This window comes from Xiphophorus couchianus, chromosome 21, assembly GCF_001444195.1.
Source record: "Xiphophorus couchianus chromosome 21, X_couchianus-1.0, whole genome shotgun sequence".
Taxonomy (NCBI): domain Eukaryota; kingdom Metazoa; phylum Chordata; class Actinopteri; order Cyprinodontiformes; family Poeciliidae; genus Xiphophorus; species Xiphophorus couchianus.
Window position 1 is genome coordinate 19,651,224 of NC_040248.1, and position 6,350 is coordinate 19,657,573.

A 6,350-nucleotide genomic window follows, 5' to 3' on the forward strand; every position below is an offset into this window, starting at 1 on the left:
GCCGACCCCTGGACTAGGGCGACTCCAACGGTGCAGCTCAGAAGTTTATTGATGTTTCGTATATGAGTGTGTGTGGGTGTGTGTGTATGTGTATGTGTGGTTATCTGAAACAGAAAACAATAAAGGTACATATTAATACCCATGCAAGCAAAACACAGATACACGTAGATACAGGACAAAAATGGCCTGCAGCACCACAGAAATCCACCGGAGGGCACCATAACACTACAAATGAACTGTCAGGTAAATGCAACAAACATACAAAAGACAAAAACCGTCAGAACACATGAAATGAGTGGTAATTCCCTCATATACTAATACGATAACAATATGTATCTGGTAAAGTATAGTACAACCTGAGCTATCATAATTAAACGCCTGCATTGTCGGCAGCCAGAGAAACACGAGGAGCCATCACCTCCTGGGCCAACAACCGAAACAAACACAAATATAGAACATGAAACTGCACACTTACATCATAAAAACGCACACAGGTTTCATACACAAAGGACCCAGGATAGATTGATGGTGGACGTCAGCGGATGCCACTTCCATGCCACCAAGCCACACAGTAGCACAGAAAAACAAGCCACTCAGCTACGTGAAACGGAACCACAAAAGAACAGATGCATCTTGGGTAATGTAGTGCTAAACAAACAGACGGACTTTTAACAGCCGCCCCTGTATTTGCAACAAATACACTCATGCAAAGTCCGCTAGTTTGAAGGACGATCCAAATCTTCAGGCACTTCAGGAAGCTCCACCAGTTTGGTTACCGGGCGAATGTAGATACTGTCCTTGACCTTCACCTCAGCAGCTCGAACGACGCCATCCGTCCCAGGGAAGACCTTGGTGATGGTCCCGACAGGCCATAGTCCCCGGGGAAGGTTGGAATCAGCGATCATCACAATTTGTCCCACAGCAGTATTATCAGTAGATTTCCTCCATTTCTGTCTTAACTAAAGTCCTGGGAGGTAGTTCTGGATGAAGCGATACAAATTTTTCATTTGATAGCAGACGGGTGCCTAGCCTCCATGGAGGCCGCTCAATGGGGTGAAAGTCAAATCTAATAGTTATAGAAACTGGGGCATGATCTGATAGGACAATAGCATCATATTTGCACCCAGTGAGAGAGGACAGCAATCTATTATCAATCAAGAAAAAATCAATACGCGTAAAGGTGTGGTGGACTGGGGAAAAGAATGAGTAAACCTTCTGGGAGGGGTGAAGAAAACGCCAGGCATCATGAACATTAAATTCAGACATAAAGGAGTTAATCATTTTAGATGAGCGCGAAGGCATGGTTATGTTTGTTGAGGAGCGATCCAACTGAGGATCAAGCCAGCAGTTAAAATCACCTCCCAATATTAAGTGATAAGTGGACAGATTGGGAAGTGACTGGAAAACATATTTTAAAAAGTATTCGTTGTCATAATTGGGAGCATATATATTAGCCAATGCCACCGGGGTATTGCAAATGGTACCAGTGATAATAACGTATCTACCACAAGAATCAGAAATGGTTTGAGAGTGCACATAGGGGACAGATTTACTGATAAGGATAGCCACTCCTCTAGATTTAGTGTTAAAAGAGGAATGATAAACTTGACTAACCCAGCTGCGCCTCAGTTTCACGTGGTCCACGTTCTTTAGATGTGTCTCTTGAAGGAAAGCTATTTGTGCCCCCAATCGTTGCATATGATGTAATACCTTACTACGCTTCACAGGATTGTTGAGCCCCCCTGCAGTTAAAGCTGGTGAAACGGATCTCTCGTCCTACCGCTGTAGCTGGTGTCAAGTGAAGATCAGCCATAGGTCAAAGTAAAACACAAAAGTAAACGTGAATCACCCTGGTCAACTGAAAAAAAGAGACATACACAGACAAAAAGAACCAAGTAACACACACACCCCTGCCACCTGAAACCCTCCCTAAACCAACCCATTCGCTGAAGCATTCCCCCAAACGGGATGCGCGAAAACCCATCAAAAAGAAAACAAAAAACAGCATCCAGCTTACTAGAGGCTGAAAAATGAAAGTAGTCTTAACTACTGACTACTCTCCTGGGAATGTGATGTAAATATAACAATATGTGAAAAATGCACCATCTAGAGAACAACAGGTTTGTAGAAACATGAAATATATTATAAGGCATGTAGAACTAATGTGCAATCGGACACACAAAGGCCCCCTTGTATCAACAAGAACCAAGAAAATAAAAATACATTTCCAAACTAGGAGTTAAATCCACAGTGTATCCAGAGTACTCGAAAGGCACTGTTGAGAACCACAATGCATTAAATAATAATTGTATTGTACAGAGTACTACAGTTCCCAAACAAAGTGTTATCCCATCACTGGGTAGCGGCCCCTCTGGAATTCAACTGTGGCCGGAACAACCACACTTCAAACTGTGGCTGGATCAACCACATTTTTAATGTTTTTCTCAACAAAGTCTGCAGCAAGGACTGGGTCCTCGAACTTACCAGTCTGCCCGTTGGGAAGAGTGATCCGTAATATTGCAGGGAAAAAAAGCCCAAACTTGATTCCGGGGCAAGAGTGGAGTTCCTTCTTCACTTTCGTAAACGATGCGCGTTTTTTAGCAACTGAGGTTGAATAATCGGGGAAAATGAACACATGTTTTCCTTCATAAAGTAAGGGAGACGACTCACGAGCCCTCTGTAGAATCTCATTCCGTTCTTGAAACAGGTCGACACGGACTACAACCGGGCGCGGTGGGTCCCCCTCTGCTGGCTTGGCCCGCGATGTGCGATGAGCCCGGTCAAGGGCAGGCTTAGCGTTGAGGCCGAGCAGATCCTGAAGCAGCTTCGATACAAACTTTGTCGGCTTTTGACCTTCAGATCCCTCCGGTACGCCCACAAGGCGGATGTTATTTAGTCTGGAGCGACCCTCCAAGTCTTCACATTTCTTGGACAGTGTGTCCACTAATACATTTAACAATTTAACCGAGGCCTCCATCAGTGATGGGATTTTCGGCTCCTTTTCGAGATGCGGCTCTAATGGCTCTTCTTACTGTGGAGAGCCGGCTCTTTCGGCTCCCCATATATATTTTTGACATTATTAATTAATAGCTTAAACCTAATTTTATAATATTTTGTTTCATTATTGACATTGTTACGCACTTATGATAGGGTGACCAGACGTCCTCTTTTTCCCGGACATGTCCTACTTTTCAGACCTAAAAAGATGTCCGGGGGGAATTTAAAAATCGTCCGGGATTTTGGTCAACTGCCTCAAAACACATTACATAGCTTACAGTGCATTGTGATTACATTGCCACTACGTTCCACTACTCCATTCCAGGTTTCTTTGTATGGCAAATTAGTCACGCCCTTCTCCCCAAATCCAATCACGTTGCATTATGTGTGTGAGTTGTGTGGGAAAAGTAAAGATAGCTGAGTTGACTTGTACACCGGCCGCAAGACTAGTTAAACCTTAAGTGTGACAGGCGATAGCGCATGTGTGTCCGCCGATTCTACGGCAAAAATGCCTAAACGAAAGTGTACGTTTACGGAGGAATTAAAGAAAAGATTCCCGTGCTTTCGTCAAGGTCGTGATCCCTATGAGGCGGAGTGTTTGACGTGTAAGGCAGGCACTTATGTGTCTGTGGCAAATAAAGGTGCCAACGACCTGCAAGCGCACGTGAAGTCAGCAAAGCACGCGAAAGCAGCCAGGGGCGAAAGCTCTTCGGCTAAAGTCACAGATTTCTTGTGACATTTCCGAAATGTCCTGTTTTTTTAAATTTCCTTCATTGGACCATTAAATTTACAGGCACTAGGGCACTGCGCTGCGTGTCACGTAATCCCTGAGCCGCGTCAGTGCGGGCAGCCCTGTTCTTAATCAAAAGGTAGATAGCGTGGCTGTCAGTGCGCCAACAACATGCCAAAGCGCAAATGTATGGAGTTTCCCCGCTTTTACTATTTACTTATTTACCATAGTATGATACCTTCAATACTTCTAGGTTCTGCAGAATAAGACGTTCCTGAAGTTGTTGATGATGGTCCTGGCATATCTGGGTGTATTTCCAATACTCCCTCCCTCCTGAAGGAAAAAAATGTTATTTATGTGATAGGAAATGACATCCAGCTATATTACAGAATCAGTGATAGAAAATGTTTTCAAATATTTTATAAGGGCTAAATTTTTAAATTAACTGTAGTTGTAAAGCTCTTTTTTACATGTTGTCTGAATACTCATACCATTTTTACATTACATGCCCTATTCACATAAAAACATATCCGTCTACCTTCCTAAAGAAAAAAAAATTATACACTAATACCTGCCACAACATTCACTGGCATGATAAGGAAGCACAGACTTCAAGAAATCCCTCTGGCAGATACGGCAGCACTGCACAGAAAAATATTTTTTCAAATTAATAAAAATAAAAATGTATTTTTTTTGCAAGAATATTAGAAGTTATTTGCTTTATTTTGTAAAAATAAATTACTTCGTGTGCAACTTTTTTAACAGGATCCTACCTCTCTTTCTTCCAAATCTTCAATTGTGTCTTCGGGCTCCTCCAATGTGTCACAGTCATCCTCATCAACCTCTATAGGTTCAGTCTGATCAGTCCGATTCTGTTTAAATTGGGAAACATTAATGCCAGTATTGTCACAGGCATGTGTGTCTGTGTATATATATATACATATATTTATATATATATATATATATATAGAGAGAGAGAGAGAGAGAGAGAGAGAGAGAGATTAAAACCAAAGAGTTCAACATAGTAATGTTGATTGATTAAGTTATGGAGGAAATGAGGACAACTTACTTTTTTTTTTTTTCTGCAAGACCCAGCATGTAACGCCAGCATCTGAAGAGGCATTGTTATACCACAAGTTACACAGGGCACCTGAGGCATTTTGGCAAACTCCTCCACATCAAATGGAAGTGGACTTGTCTCCAGTTCGTCCTGGAGGGGTACCAGGAAGAGGACTATTTTCCCATTATTTGAAGCAGAACGGAGCAGCTTGCCGCTGTACCCTTCAGCATCCATTGGGATTATTGACAATTTCCTTTGACCACCTCCACCTGAGATAAAATAAAGATAGGCATTTATTGGTGTAACCTGAACATTTTACAAATCAAAATAAATATGAACAATCTTATTAAAGAGGAATCATTTTAATCTGATGCTTTATGGAACATCCATCTTCCCTTCAGTTGTTTAAGTTTGATAAACTCGTCCTCCAACTGACTGACAATCTGTTATATATAATGCATACTACTATAAGAACACCAATACAAAATAAATTATGAATGAAATATTATGAGTAAATGATAATTATTGTCATTTATTACCTCCTCATGCCTGCTGTCGTCAGAAAAAGAAAGCACCCTTCTCCCTAACCCTGCATGTGCTAAGGGAAGCTCATCAGAACTTTTTGGGGTTAGATTGGTGGGGCCTGGCAATACGTATATTCCAATGTTGGAGATTTTTGTAGAACGAGTTGAGGCGATAATCCTCTGTTTGCCTTTTTTCAGGTCTGACTTTTGAAACAGATTTGGAAATTGCCTTTGAGAATAAAGATAATAATAATATTTTGAGACAAAACATCCAGTAAAGGCAGAGTCCATAAAATTAAAATAAAAAACAACAATGAAAAAACATATATGAAATAAATACATAACTGCTATCTACTTCGTTTCCAATTTTAAAAAGAAATTCAAATCTTACCGTTTTAATGCCTGGTTGACCCGTGTTGAAGAATTTGAAGCCAAAGGGCCAGAATTGTTGCCGATATTAGGGCATGAACTTGTTGAGGGAGAGCTTGTATTTCCCACAAGTTCCCTTGTGAGTGCTGTAGCCAAGGCATGAGCCATGTTTCCAACTATCTGCTTTTGAGACAACAAATAAATCTCAATTATATAGACCAATCAACACCTGAGTTGCTAAAAGTTTTGGAATCATACATATAAAAATATCTTGTAAATCGAAAAATGTATGTGTTTTCCACATTTCAGTCAGTGTTAAATTTTTCACTTTATAAATTGCATAGTTGAAAAAGGACATATACAAATTAAATATGGAATATTTTATTAATTATCTGCCAAATAATTAATAAAATATAATTATAATAAATTATAATAAAAGTCGTCACATAAGCCTACATTATTGTATCATAAAAATAGCTGAGCATGGTGATAAATGTAGACATAGCTGTAATGGGCCAGGAAGATACTGTTTTAAACTGTACCGATACTAATCGAGGACTAATAGTAGCTTAGCTAACGTAGACATGAGCTATTGCTAACATAGAAGGGCGAGAACTTTGGGTCGAACTACTTGAAAAGTAAAACTTAATCTGAAATAATCTAAAAAATA

General features: G+C 40.4%; 2 long non-coding RNA genes across 2 annotated transcripts; both read right to left on the minus strand.

The window, feature by feature from the left end:
• Positions 1-4,297: 4,297 nt before the first annotated feature.
• On the minus strand, positions 4,298-5,045 carry LOC114136398 (uncharacterized). Its single transcript, XR_003593782.1, has 3 exons — positions 4,797-5,045; positions 4,501-4,599; positions 4,298-4,369 (listed from the first exon to the last, which is right to left on the minus strand). It is a non-coding gene; the product is annotated as an uncharacterized LOC114136398 (long non-coding RNA).
• Positions 5,046-5,154: 109 nt separating this feature from the next.
• Positions 5,155-5,973, minus strand: LOC114136399 (uncharacterized). Its single transcript, XR_003593783.1, has 3 exons — positions 5,703-5,973; positions 5,327-5,540; positions 5,155-5,230 (listed from the first exon to the last, which is right to left on the minus strand). It is a non-coding gene; the product is annotated as an uncharacterized LOC114136399 (long non-coding RNA).
• Positions 5,974-6,350: the final 377 nt, after the last annotated feature.